The sequence below is a fragment of the Camellia sinensis genome, unplaced genomic scaffold (genome assembly GCF_055761805.1).
Source record: "Camellia sinensis isolate YWXY unplaced genomic scaffold, ASM5576180v1 Unanchor4, whole genome shotgun sequence".
NCBI classification, from domain to species: domain Eukaryota; kingdom Viridiplantae; phylum Streptophyta; class Magnoliopsida; order Ericales; family Theaceae; genus Camellia; species Camellia sinensis.
In genome coordinates, this window is record NW_028129277.1 from 19,950,001 (window position 1) to 19,962,500 (window position 12,500).

Here is a 12,500-nt window from a genome sequence, read left to right on the forward strand (position 1 = left end):
ACCTTCCACTAGGGAAGCGCAGGCAACCCGAAGGCGAGTCGAAGACAACCCGAGGGACATGGAGGAATGCACCAGTGGAGTTCGCTGCACAGGCAGGGATCCGTCCAACTCGCACAAACCGAACACAACTCACGCGCCACGACGTACACTGTGCACCAGCCCCCCAAAACGAATCACCCCCCGAAGGACTAAGAAGCCCGACGAACGCGCGAAAACATTTAGAGAGGCCGAGCAAGCACCGGTTAGCGCGAATGCAAATAACAAACGCAACAGGCAAATTTCGAGGGACATACTTTTCGCAACAAGCTTCCACTAGGAAAGCATAGGCAACTCGTTCGAACGTCAAAGCCAACCAAATGGCAATTACCCGAGGGACACGCTTTTCGCAAGGCACCTTCCACTAGGGAAGCGCAAGCAACCCGAAGGCGAGTCGAAGACAACCCGAGGGACATGGAGGAATGCACCAGTGGAGTTCGCTGCACAGGCAGGGATCCGTCCAACTCGCACAAACCGAACACAACTCACGCGCCACGACGTACACTGTGCATCAGCCCCCCAAAACGAATCACCCCCCGAAGGACCAAGAAGCCCGACGAACGCGCGAAAACATTTAGAGAGGCCGAGCAAGCACCGGTTAGCGCGAATGCAAATAACAAACGCAACAGGCAACTTTCGAGGGACATACTTCTCGCAACAAGCTTCCACAAGGAAAGCACAGGCAACTCGTTCGCACGCCAAAGCCAACCAAATGGCAATTTAACCGAGGGACATGCATTTCGCAAGGCAACTTGTACAATTACCCGAGGGACATGGCATGCTTGCCAAGGCCGTGGCTTGGCATGCTTGCCAAGGCCGTGGCATGACATGCTGCTGGCCAAGGCCGGGCATGCCATGCTGCTGGACAAGGCCGTGGCAAGGCATGCTGATGGCCGAGGCCGTGGCAAGGCATGCTGATGGCCGAGGCCGTGGCAAGGCATGCTGATGGCCGAGGCCGTGGCAAGGCATGCTGCTGGCCAAGGCGTTGGCATGGCATGCTGCTGCTGACCAAGGCTTGGGCTTGCCATGCTGCCGGCCAAGGCCGTGGCATGACATGCTGGCCAAGGCCGGGGCATGGCAAGCTGCTGGCCAAGGTCGTGGCATGGCACGCTGCTGGCCAAGGCCGGGGCATAGCACGCTGCTTGCTGGCCATGGCCGTGGCATGACAAGCTTGCCAAGGCCGGGGCATGGCGTGCTGCTGGCCAAGGCTTTGGCATGCCATGTTGCTGGCCAAGGCTGTGGCATGGCATGCTGCTGGCCAAGGCTGTGGCATGGCATGCTGCTGGCCAAGGCTGTGGCATGCCATGCTGCTGGCCAAGGCCGTGGCATGACATGCTGGCCAAGGCCGGGGCATGGCATGCTGCTGGCCAAGGCCGTGGCATGGCATGCTGCTGGCCAAGGCCGTGGCATGACATGCTTGCCAAGGCCAGGGCATGGCATGCTGCTGGCCAAGGCCGCGGCATGCCATGTTGCTGGCCAAGGCCGTGGCATGGCATGCTGCTGGCCAAGGCCGTGGCATGACATGCTGGCCAAGGCCGGGGCATGGCAAGCTGCTGGCCAAGGTCGTGGCATGGCACGCTGCTGGCCAAGGCCGGGGCATAGCACGCTGCTGGCCATGGCCGTGGCATGACAAGCTTGCCAAGGCCGGGGCATGGCGTGCTGCTGGCCAAGGCTTTGGCATGCCATGTTGCTGGCCAAGGCTGTGGCATGGCATGCTGCTGGCCAAGGCTGTGGCATGGCATGCTGCTGGCCAAGGCCGTGGCATGACATGCTGGCCAAGGCCGGGGCATGGCATGCTGCTGGCCAAGGCCGTGGCATGGCATGCTGCTGGCCAAGGCCGTGGCATGACATGCTTGCCAAGGCCAGGGCATGGCATGCTGCTGGCCAAGGCTTTGGCATGCCATGTTGCTGGCCAAGGCTGTGGCATGGCATGCTGCCCTAGGCCAACGTGCCACCGCCACCGCCGCGGGCCGCCACTCGACGCATCCCGTGCTTGGCTATGTAGTTTCGATGCCACAAGCCAATGCCACAAGCCAAGCGATGGCATGTGCCAAGCGCCCGCCTAGGCATAGGCGTGGCCTGTGGCCTGGCCATGCTGGCCAGCCTTAAGGGAGGTGCCCCCCCCTTATAATAGCCTGTTAAGCCCTTTTCAATCTGGCAGGAGGAAACATCAAGCATGTTCGAGGAGTCATAATGGGGTTTTTTTAAAAAGTAATGGTTTTTTGCCAAAACTTTCAACATGAAAGTTGTATGAAATAATTTAATACACCATAAAAAAAATTATAAAAAAATATTTGGCCACCGGAATATTTTATTTTAATTTATTTCAATTTTAATACTTAAAAAATAATAAAAATTACTAAAAATACTCAAAAAATTCTAGAAAAATTCCAACAATTATAAGATGAGGCACTAGTAATTATAGTAATTTTTTTAATTATTTTTTTATTTTTAATTTATTTTATTATAATTTTTATGAGTAAATAAATAATTAAAAAGCCCGACGAACGTGCAAAAACTCTTAGAGAAACCCAGCAAGCATCGGATAGCTCGAATGCAAATAACAAACGCAACAGGCAACTTCCGAGGGACATACTTTTCCCAACAAGCTTCCACTGGGGAAAGCACTAGCAACGTGTTCGCAAGTCAAAGGCAACCAAACCGGCTATTACCCGAGGGACAAGCATTTCGCAGGGCAACATATACGTAAGTCAAAGCCAAACCAAATGGCAATTACACGAGGGACAGGATTGCTTGCCAAGGGCGTGGCATGCGATGTTCTAGCCCAAGGCCAAGGCACGCCACGCTGCGGGACAAGGCCGTGGCAAGACATGCGGCTGGCCTTGGCCTTGGCATGGCATGCCGCCGGCTTTGGCTGGGCTGCGTTGGCCTTGCCATGGAATGTTGCTGGCTTCGGATGGGCTGCCTTGGCCTTGGCCTTGGCCGTGGCATGGCATGCTGCTGGCCTTGGCCTTGGCCTTGGCATGGCATGCTGCTGGCTTTGGCTGGGCTGCCTTGGCCGTGGCATGGCATGCTGCTGGCTTTGGCTGGGCTGCCTTGGCCGTGGCATGGCATGCTGCTGGCCTAGGCCGTGGCATGGCATGCTGCTGGCCTTGGCCTTGGCATGGCATGCTGCTGGCTTTGGCTGGCCTGCCTTGGCCGTGGCATGGCATGCTGCTGGCCTAGGCCTTGGCATGGCATGCTGCTGGCTTTGGCTGGGCTGCCTTGGCCGTGGCATGGCATGCTGCTGGCCTTGGCCTTGGCATGGCATGCTGCTGGCTTTGGCTGGGCTGCCTTGGCCGTGGCATGGCATGCTGCTGGCCTTGGCCTTGGCATGGCATGCTGCTGGCCTAGGCCTTGGCATGGCATGCTGCTGGCTTTGGCTGGGCTGCCTTGGCCGTGGCATGGCATGCTGCTGGCCTTGGCCTTGGCATGGCATGCTGCTGGCTTTGGCTGGCCTGCCTTGGCCGTGGCATGGCATGCTGCTGGCCTAGGCCTTGGCATGGCATGCTGCTGGCTTTGGCTGGGCTGCCTTGGCCGTGGCATGGCATGCTGGTGGCCAAGGCCTTGGCATGGCTTGCTGCTGGCTTTGGCTGGCCTGCCTTGGCCGTGGCATGGCATGCTGCTGGCCTAGGCCTTGGCATGGCATGCTGCTGGCTTTGGTTGGGCTGCCTTGGCCGTGGCATGGCATGCTGCTGGCCTTGGCCTTGGCATGGCATGCTGCTGGCTTTGGCTGGCCTGCCTTGGCCGTGGCATGGCATGCTGCTGGCCTAGGCCTTGGCATGGCATGCTGCTGGCTTTGGCTGGGCTGCCTTGGCCGTGGCATGGCATGCTGCTGGCCTTGGCCTTGGCATGGCATGCTGCTGGCTTTGGCTGGGCTGCCTTGGCCGTGGCATGGCATGCTGCTGGCCTTGGCCTTGGCATGGCATGCTGCTGGCTTTGGCTTGCCTGCCTTGGCCGTGGCATGGCATGCTGCTGGCCTAGGCCTTGGCATGGCATGCTGCTGGCTTTGGCTGGGCTGCCTTGGCCGTGGCATGGCATGCTGCTGGCTTTGGCTGGCCTGCCTTGGCCGTGGCATGGCATGCTGCTGGCCTAGGCCTTGGCATGGCATGCTGCTGGCTTTGGTTGGGCTGCCTTGGCCGTGGCATGGCATGCTGCTGGCCTTGGCCTTGGCATGGCATGCTGCTGGCTTTGGCTGGCCTGCCTTGGCCGTGGCATGGCATGCTGCTGGCCTAGGCCTTGGCATGGCATGCTGCTGGCTTTGGCTGGGCTGCCTTGGCCGTGGCATGGCATGCTGGTGGCCTAGGCCTTGGCATGGCTTGCTGCTGGCTTTGGCTGGCCTGCCTTGGCCGTGGCATGGCATGCTGCTGGCCTAGGCCTTGGCATGGCATGCTGCTGGCTTTGGCTGGGCTGCCTTGGCCGTGGCATGGCATGCTGCTGGCCTTGGCCTTGGCATGGCATGCTGCTGGCTTTGGCTGGGCTGCCTTGGCCGTGGCATGGCATGCTGCTGGCCTTGGCCTTGGCATGGCATGCTGCTGGCTTTGGCTTGCCTGCCTTGGCCGTGGCATGGCATGCTGCTGGCCTAGGCCTTGGCATGGCATGCTGCTGGCTTTGGCTGGGCTGCCTTGGCCGTGGCATGGCATGCTGCTGGCCTTGGCCTTGGCATGGCATGCTGCTGGCTTTGGCTGGCCTGCCTTGGCCGTGGCATGGCATGCTGCTGGCCTAGGCCTTGGCATGGCATGCTGCTGGCTTTGGTTGGGCTGCCTTGGCCGTGGCATGGCATGCTGCTGGCCTTGGCCTTGGCATGGCATGCTGCTGGCTTTGGCTGGCCTGCCTTGGCCGTGGCATGGCATGCTGCTGGCCTAGGCCTTGGCATGGCATGCTGCTGGCTTTGGCTGGGCTGCCTTGGCCGTGGCATGGCATGCTGGTGGCCAAGGCCTTGGCATGGCTTGCTGCTGGCTTTGGCTGGCCTGCCTTGGCCGTGGCATGGCATGCTGCTGGCCTAGGCCTTGGCATGGCATGCTGCTGGCTTTGGTTGGGCTGCCTTGGCCGTGGCATGGCATGCTGCTGGCCTTGGCCTTGGCATGGCATGCTGCTGGCTTTGGCTGGCCTGCCTTGGCCGTGGCATGGCATGCTGCTGGCCTAGGCCTTGGCATGGCATGCTGCTGGCTTTGGCTGGGCTGCCTTGGCCGTGGCATGGCATGCTGGTGGCCAAGGCCTTGGCATGGCTTGCTGCTGGCTTTGGCTGGCCTGCCTTGGCCGTGGCATGGCATGCTGCTGGCCTAGGCCTTGGCATGGCATGCTGCTGGCTTTGGTTGGGCTGCCTTGGCCGTGGCATGGCATGCTGCTGGCCTTGGCCTTGGCATGGCATGCTGCTGGCTTTGGCTGGCCTGCCTTGGCCGTGGCATGGCATGCTGCTGGCCTTGGCATGGCATGCTGCTGGCTTTGGCTGGGCTGCCTTCGCCGTGGCATGCCATGCTGCTGGCCTTGGCCTTGGGGCTGGGCTGCCTTGGCTGCGGTTCTTATCACTAGACGTGCGTTGCGTGCGAAGGCGTGCAAAGGCGTGCGCGACCATGCGCGCAACACGCGCACCGTGGTCAAAAGACCACGCGCGCGGTATTCGCACAGGCCACGCTGCCCACGCCGCGGGCATGCCAGGCCGCCCAGGCCGTGCGCATGCCATGCCGTGCTGCCCAGGCCGGCTGCATGCCAGGCCGCCCAGGCCGTGCGCATGCCATGCCGTGCTGCCCACGCCGCGGGCATGCCAGGCCGGCTGCATGCCAGGCCGACCAGGCCGTGCGCATGCCATGCCGTGCTGCCCACGCCGCGGGCATGCCAGGCCGGCTGCATGCCAGGCCGCCCAGGCCGTGCGCATGCCATGCCGTGCTGCCCATGCCGCGCGCATGCCAGGCCGCCCACGCCCGCGCGCATGCCACGCCATGCTGCCCAAGGCCGCGCCCAGGCCGCGCAAGGCCGCGCCCAGGCCGCGCAAGGCCGCGCCCAGGCCGCCCAAGGCCGCGCCCAGGCCGCGCAAGGCCGCCCAAGGCCGCGGTCCAGGCCGCCCAAGGCCGCGGCCGAGCCGCCCCAGGCCGCAGCCCAGGCCGCGGTCGAGCCGCAGTGCATGTAACCCAAGGCCGCAGCCCAGGCCGCGCCCAACATGGGGCGTACCTGCCACTGCCTTGCCCTGGGCAAGGGAGGTGCCCCCCCCTTATAATAGCCTGTTAAGCCCTTTTCAATCTGGCAGGAGGAAACATCAAGCATGTTCGAGGAGTCATAATGGGGTTTTTTTAAAAAGTAATCGTTTTTTGCCAAAACTTTCAACATGAAAGTTGTAGGAAATAATTTAATACACCATAAAAAAAATTAAAAAAAATATTTTTTTACAGAAAATATTTTATTTTAATTTATTTCGATATTAATACTTAAAAAATAATAAAAATTAATAAAAATAGTCAAAAAATTATGGAAAAATTCCCATAATTAAAGGATGATTCACTAGTAATTATAGAAATTATTAAATTATTTTTTTCATTTTTTTTATTTTATTTTGATTTTTTTATGCCAAATAAGGGCTTTAAAAATTCGAAAAGCTCTAGAAAAATTGCAAAAAAATAGGGAATGACATTTAAAATTGATTGTAGTGCATTTTTAATTGTGTTGCACGGTTTGGGTATAAAAGAATCATGTTCAAAAAGATCGATCGAGGCGGTGGCACGCCATGGCCTTGGCCTTGGCCTTGGCCTTTGCCCGCGGCCATGGCCTTTGCCTTGGCCTTGGCCATGCCTTGCACAGGGACTTGGCCTTGCCCACTGCCTTGGCCTTGGCTTTGGCCTTGGCCTTGGCATGGCATGGCATGCTCGCCGAGGCCGTGGCATGCCTTGCTGCTAGCCAAGGCCGTGGCGTGGCATGCTCGCCCAGCCCGTGGCATGCCCAGCCCGTGGCACGCCATGTTGGCCCAAGGCATTGGCATGGCATGCCGGCCAAGGCATGCTGGCCAACGCTGCGGCACGGCGTGCTGGACAAGGCGGTGCCATGGCATGGCATGCTGACCAAGACAGTGCCATGGCATGCTGGCCGAGGCCGTGGCATGGCATGCTGGCCGAGGCCGTGGCTTGCCATGCCGCCACGGCCGTGGCATGCTGGGCAACGGACCGGCATGGCATGCTGGCCGTGGCGGTGGCACGACATGCTGGCCAAGGCAGTGGCATGGCATGTAGGCCAAGGCTAAGGCATGGCACGCTGGCCAAGGCAGTCGCAAGGCATGCAGGCCGAGGCCGCGGCACGGCCCGCTGGGCAACGCGGTGGCATGGCATGCTGGGCAACGCCGTGGCAAGGCATGCGGGCCGAGGCCTTGGCATGGCATGCTGGCCGAGGCCGTGGCATGGCATGCGGGCCGAGGCCGTGGCATGGCATGGCATGGCATGCGGGCCGAGGCCGTGGCATGGCATGCGGGCCGAGGCCGTGGCGTGGCATGGCATGGCATGTTGGGCAACGCCGTGGCAAGACATGCGGGCCGAGGCCGTGGCATGGCATGTTGGGCAACGCCCTGGCAAGCCATGCGGGCCGAGGCCGTGGCGTGGCATGTTGGCCAAGGCTAAGGCATGGCACGCCGGGCAACGCGGTGCATTGGCATGCTGGGCAGCGCGGTGGCAAGGCATGGGGGCCGAGGCCGTGGCATGGCATGTTGGGCAACGCCGTGGCAAGACATGCGGGCCGAGGCCGTGGCATGGCATGCGGGCCGAGGCCGTCCGTGGCATGGCATGCGGGCCGAGGCCGTGGCACGACATGTTGGCCAAGGCTAAGGCATGGCACGCCGGGCAACGCGGTGGCATGGCATGCTGGGCAACGCGGTGGCAAGGCATGCGGGCCGAGGCCGTGGCATGGCATGTTGGGCAACGCCGTAGAAGGGCATGCGGGCCGAGGCCGTGGCATGGCATGCGGGCCGAGGCCGTGGCATGGCATGTTGGGCGACGCCGTAGCAAGGCATGCGGGCCGAGGCCGTGGCATGTCATGCGGGCCGAGGCCGTGGCATGGCATGCGGGCCGAGGCCGTGGCATGGCATGTTGGCCGAGGCCGTGGCAAGGCATGCGGGCCGAGGCCGTGGCATGGCATGTTTGGCAACGCCGTGGCAAGACATGCGGGCCGTGGCATGGCATGGCATGCGGGCCGAGGCCGTGGCACGACATGTTGGCCAAGGCTAAGGCATGGCACGCCGGGCAACGCGGTGGCATGGCATGTTGGGCGACGCCGTAGCAAGGCATGCGGGCCGAGGCCGTGGCATGTCATGCGGGCCGAGGCCATGGCATGGCATGCGGGCCGAGGCCGTGGCATGGCATGTTGGGCGACGCCGTAGCAAGGCATGCGGTCCGAGGCCGTGGCATGTCATGCGGGCCGAGGCCATGGCATGGCATGCGGGCCGAGGCCGTGGCATGGCATGTTGGGCGACGCCGTAGCAAGGCATGCGGGCCGAGGCCGTGGCATGTCATGCGAGCCGAGGCCGTGGCATGGCATGCGGGCCGAGGCCGTGGCATGGCAAGTTGGGCGACGTCGTGGCAAGGCATGCGGGCCGAGGCCGTGGCATGTCACGCGGGCCGAGGCCGTGGCATGGCATGCGGGCAGAGGCCGTGGCATGGCATGTTGGGCGACGCCGTCGCAAGGCATGCGGGCCGAGGCCGTGGCATGGCATGCGGGCCGAGGCCGTGGCATGGCATGTTGGGCGACGCCGTAGCAAGGCATGCGGGCCGAGGCCGTGGCATGTCATGGCATGTTGGGCGACGCCGTAGCAAGGCATGCGGGCCGAGGCCGTGGCATGGCATGTTTGGCAACGCCGTGGCAAGACATGAGGGCCGTGGCATGGCATGGCATGCGGGCCGAGGCCGTGGCATGACATGTTGGCCAAGGCTAAGGCATGGCACGCCGGGCAACGCGGTGGCATGGCATGCGGGCCGGGGCCGTGGCATGGCATGTTGGCCAACGTCGTAGCAAGGCATGCGGGCCGAGGCCGAGGCCGTGGCACGGCATGCGGGCCGAGGCTGTGGCATGGCATGTTGGGCGACGCCGTAGCAAGGCATGCGGTCCGAGGCCGTGGCATGTCATGCGGGCCGAGGCCGTGGCATGGCATGCGGGCCGAGGCCGTGGCATGGCATGTTGGGCGACGCCGTAGCAAGGCATGCGGGCCGAGGCCGTGCCGTGGCATGCGGGCCGAGGCCGTGGCATGGCATGCGGGCCGAGGCCGTGGCATGGCATGTTGGGCGACGCCGTAGCAAGGCATGCGGTCCGAGGCCGTGGCATGTCATGCGGGCCGAGGCCGTGGCATGGCATGCGGGCCGAGGCCGTGGCATGGCATGCGGGCCGAGGCCGTGGCATGGCATGTTGGGCGACGCCGTAGCATGGCATGCGGGCCGAGGCCGTGGCATGTCATGCGCGCCGAGGCCGTGGCATGGCATGCGGCCCGAGGCCGTGGCATGGCAAGTTGGGCGACGTCGTGGCAAGGCATGCGGGCCGAGGCCGTGGCATGGCATGCGGGCCGAGGCCGTGGCAAGGCATGTTGGGCGACGCCGTAGCAAGGCATGCGGGCCGAGGCCGTGGCATGTCATGCGGGCCGAGGCCGTGGCATGGCATGCGGGCCGAGGCCGTGGCATGGCATGTTGGGCGACGCCGTAGCAAGGCATGCGGTCCGAGGCCGTGGCATGTCATTCGGCCGAGGCCGTGGCATGGCATGCGGGCCGAGGCCGTGGCATGGCATGTTGGGCGACGCCGTAGCAAGGCATGCGGCCCGAGGCCGTGCCGTGGCGTGCGGGCCGAGGCCGTGGCATGGCATGTTGGGCGACGCCGTAGCAAGGCATGCGGTCCGAGGCCGTGGCATGTCATGCGGGCCGAGGCCGTGGCATGGCATGCGGGCCGAGGCCGTGGCATGGCATGTTGGGCGACGCCGTAGCAAGGCATGCGGGCCGAGGCCGTGCCGTGGCATGCGGGCCGAGGCCGTGGCATGGCATGTTGGGCGACGCCGTAGCAAGGCATGCGGTCCGAGGCCGTGGCATGTCATGCGGGCCGAGGCCGTGGCATGGCATGCGGGCCGAGGCCGTGGCATGGCATGTTGGGCGACGCCGTAGCAAGGCATGCGGGCCGAGGCCGTGGCATGTCATGCGGGCCGAGGCCGTGGCATGGCATGCGGGCCGAGGCCGTGGCATGGCAAGTTGGGCGGCGTCGTGGCAAGGCATGCTGGCCGAGGCCGTGGCATGTCATGCGGGCCGAGGCCGTGGCATGGCATGCGGGCCGAGGCCGTGGCAAGGCATGTTGGGCGACGCCGTAGCAAGGCATGCGGGCCGAGGCCGTGGCATGTCATGCGGGCCGAGGCCGTGGCACGTCATGCGGGCCGAGGCCGTGGCATGGCATGTTTGGCCACGCCGTGGCAAGACATGCGGGCCGTGGCATGGCATGGCATGCGGGCCGAGGCCGTGGCTCGACATGTTGGCCAAGGCTAAGGCATGGCACGCCGGGCAACGCGGTGGCATGGCATGCTGGGCAACGCGGTGGCAAGGCATGCGGGCCGAGGCCGTGGCATGGCATGTTGGGCAACGCCGCAGCAAGGCATGCGGGCCGAGGCCGTGGCATGGCATGCGGGCCGAGGCCGTGGCATGGCATGTTGGGCGACGCCGTAGCAAGGCATGCGGTCCGAGGCCGTGGCATGTCATGCGGGCCGAGGCCGTGGCATGGCATGCGGGCCGAGGCCGTGGCATGGCATGTTGGGCGACGCCGTAGCAAGGCATGCGGGCCGAGGCCGTGCCGTGGCATGCGGGCCGAGGCCGTGGCATGGCATGTTGGGCGACGCCGTAGCAAGGCATGCGGTCCGAGGCCGTGGCATGTCATGCGGGCCGAGGCCGTGGCATGGCATGCGGGCCGAGGCCGTGGCATGGCATGTTGGGCGACGCCGTAGCAAGGCATGCGGGCCGAGGCCGTGCCGTGGCATGCGGGCCGAGGCCGTGGCATGGCATGTTGGGCGACGCCGTAGCAAGGCATGCGGTCCGAGGCCGTGGCATGTCATGCGGGCCGAGGCCGTGGCATGGCATGCGGGCCGAGGCCGTGGCATGGCATGTTGGGCGACGCCGTAGCAAGGCATGCGGGCCGAGGCCGTGGCATGTCATGCGGGCCGAGGCCGTGGCATGGCATGCGGGCCGAGACCGTGGCATGGCAAGTTGGGCGGCGTCGTGGCAAGGCATGCGGGCCGAGGCCGTGGCATGTCATGCGGGCCGAGGCCGTGGCATGGCATGCGGGCCGAGGCCGTGGCACGTCATGCGGGCCGAGGCCGTGGCATGGCATGTTTGGCAACGCCGTGGCAAGACATGCGGGCTGTGGCATGGCATGGCATGCGGGCCGAGGCCGTGGCTCGACATGTTGGCCAAGGCTAAGGCATGGCACGCCGGGCAACGCGGTGGCATGGCATGCTGGGCAACGCGGTGGCAAGGCATGCGGGCCGAGGCCGTGGCATGGCATGTTGGGCAACGCCGCAGCAAGGCATGCGGGCCGAGGCCGTGGCATGGCATGCGGGCCGAGGCCGTGGCATGGCATGCGGGCCGTGGCCGTGGCATGGCATGTTGGGCGACGCCGTCGCAAGGCATGCGGGCCGAGGCCGTGGCATGGCATGTTTGGCAACGCCGTGGCAAGACATGCGGGCCGTGGCATGGCATGGCATGCGGGCCGAGGCCGTGGCACGGCATGCGGGCCGAGGCCGTGGCATGGCATGTTGGGCGACGCCGTAGCAAGGCATGCGGGCCGAGGCCGTGGCATGGCATCTTGGGCAACGCCGTGGCAAGGCATGCGGGCCGAGGCCGTGGCATGGCATGATGGCCGAGGCCGTGGCATGTCATGCGGGCCGAGGCCGTGGCATGGCATGCGGGCCGAGGCCGTGGCATGGCATGTTGGGCGACGCCGTAGCAAGGCATGCGGTCCGAGGCCGTGGCATGTCATGCGGGCCGAGGCCGTGGCATGGCTTGTTGGGCGACGCCGTAGCAAGGCATGCGGGCCGAGGCCGTGGCATGTCATGCTGGCCAAGGCCAAGGCATGGCATGGCATGGCATGCGGGCCGAGGCCGTGGCATGGCATGTTGGGCAACGCCGTGGCAAGGCATGCGGGCCGAGGCCGTGGCATGGCATGATGGCCGAGGCCGTGGCATGCCATGCTGGCCAAGGCTAAGGCATGGCATGCCGGGCAACGCGGTGGCATGGCATGCTGGGCAACGCCGTGGCAAGGCATGCGGGCCGAGGCCGTGGCATGGCATGTTGGGCAACGCCTTGGCAAGACATGCGGGCCGAGGCCGTGGCATGGCATGCTAGCCGAGGCCGTGGCATGGCATGTTGGGCGACGCCGTGGCAAGGCATGCGGGCCGAGGCCGTGGCATGGCATGCGGGCCGAGGCCGTGGCACTGCATGTTGGGCGACGCCGTAGCAAGGCATGCGGGCCGAGGC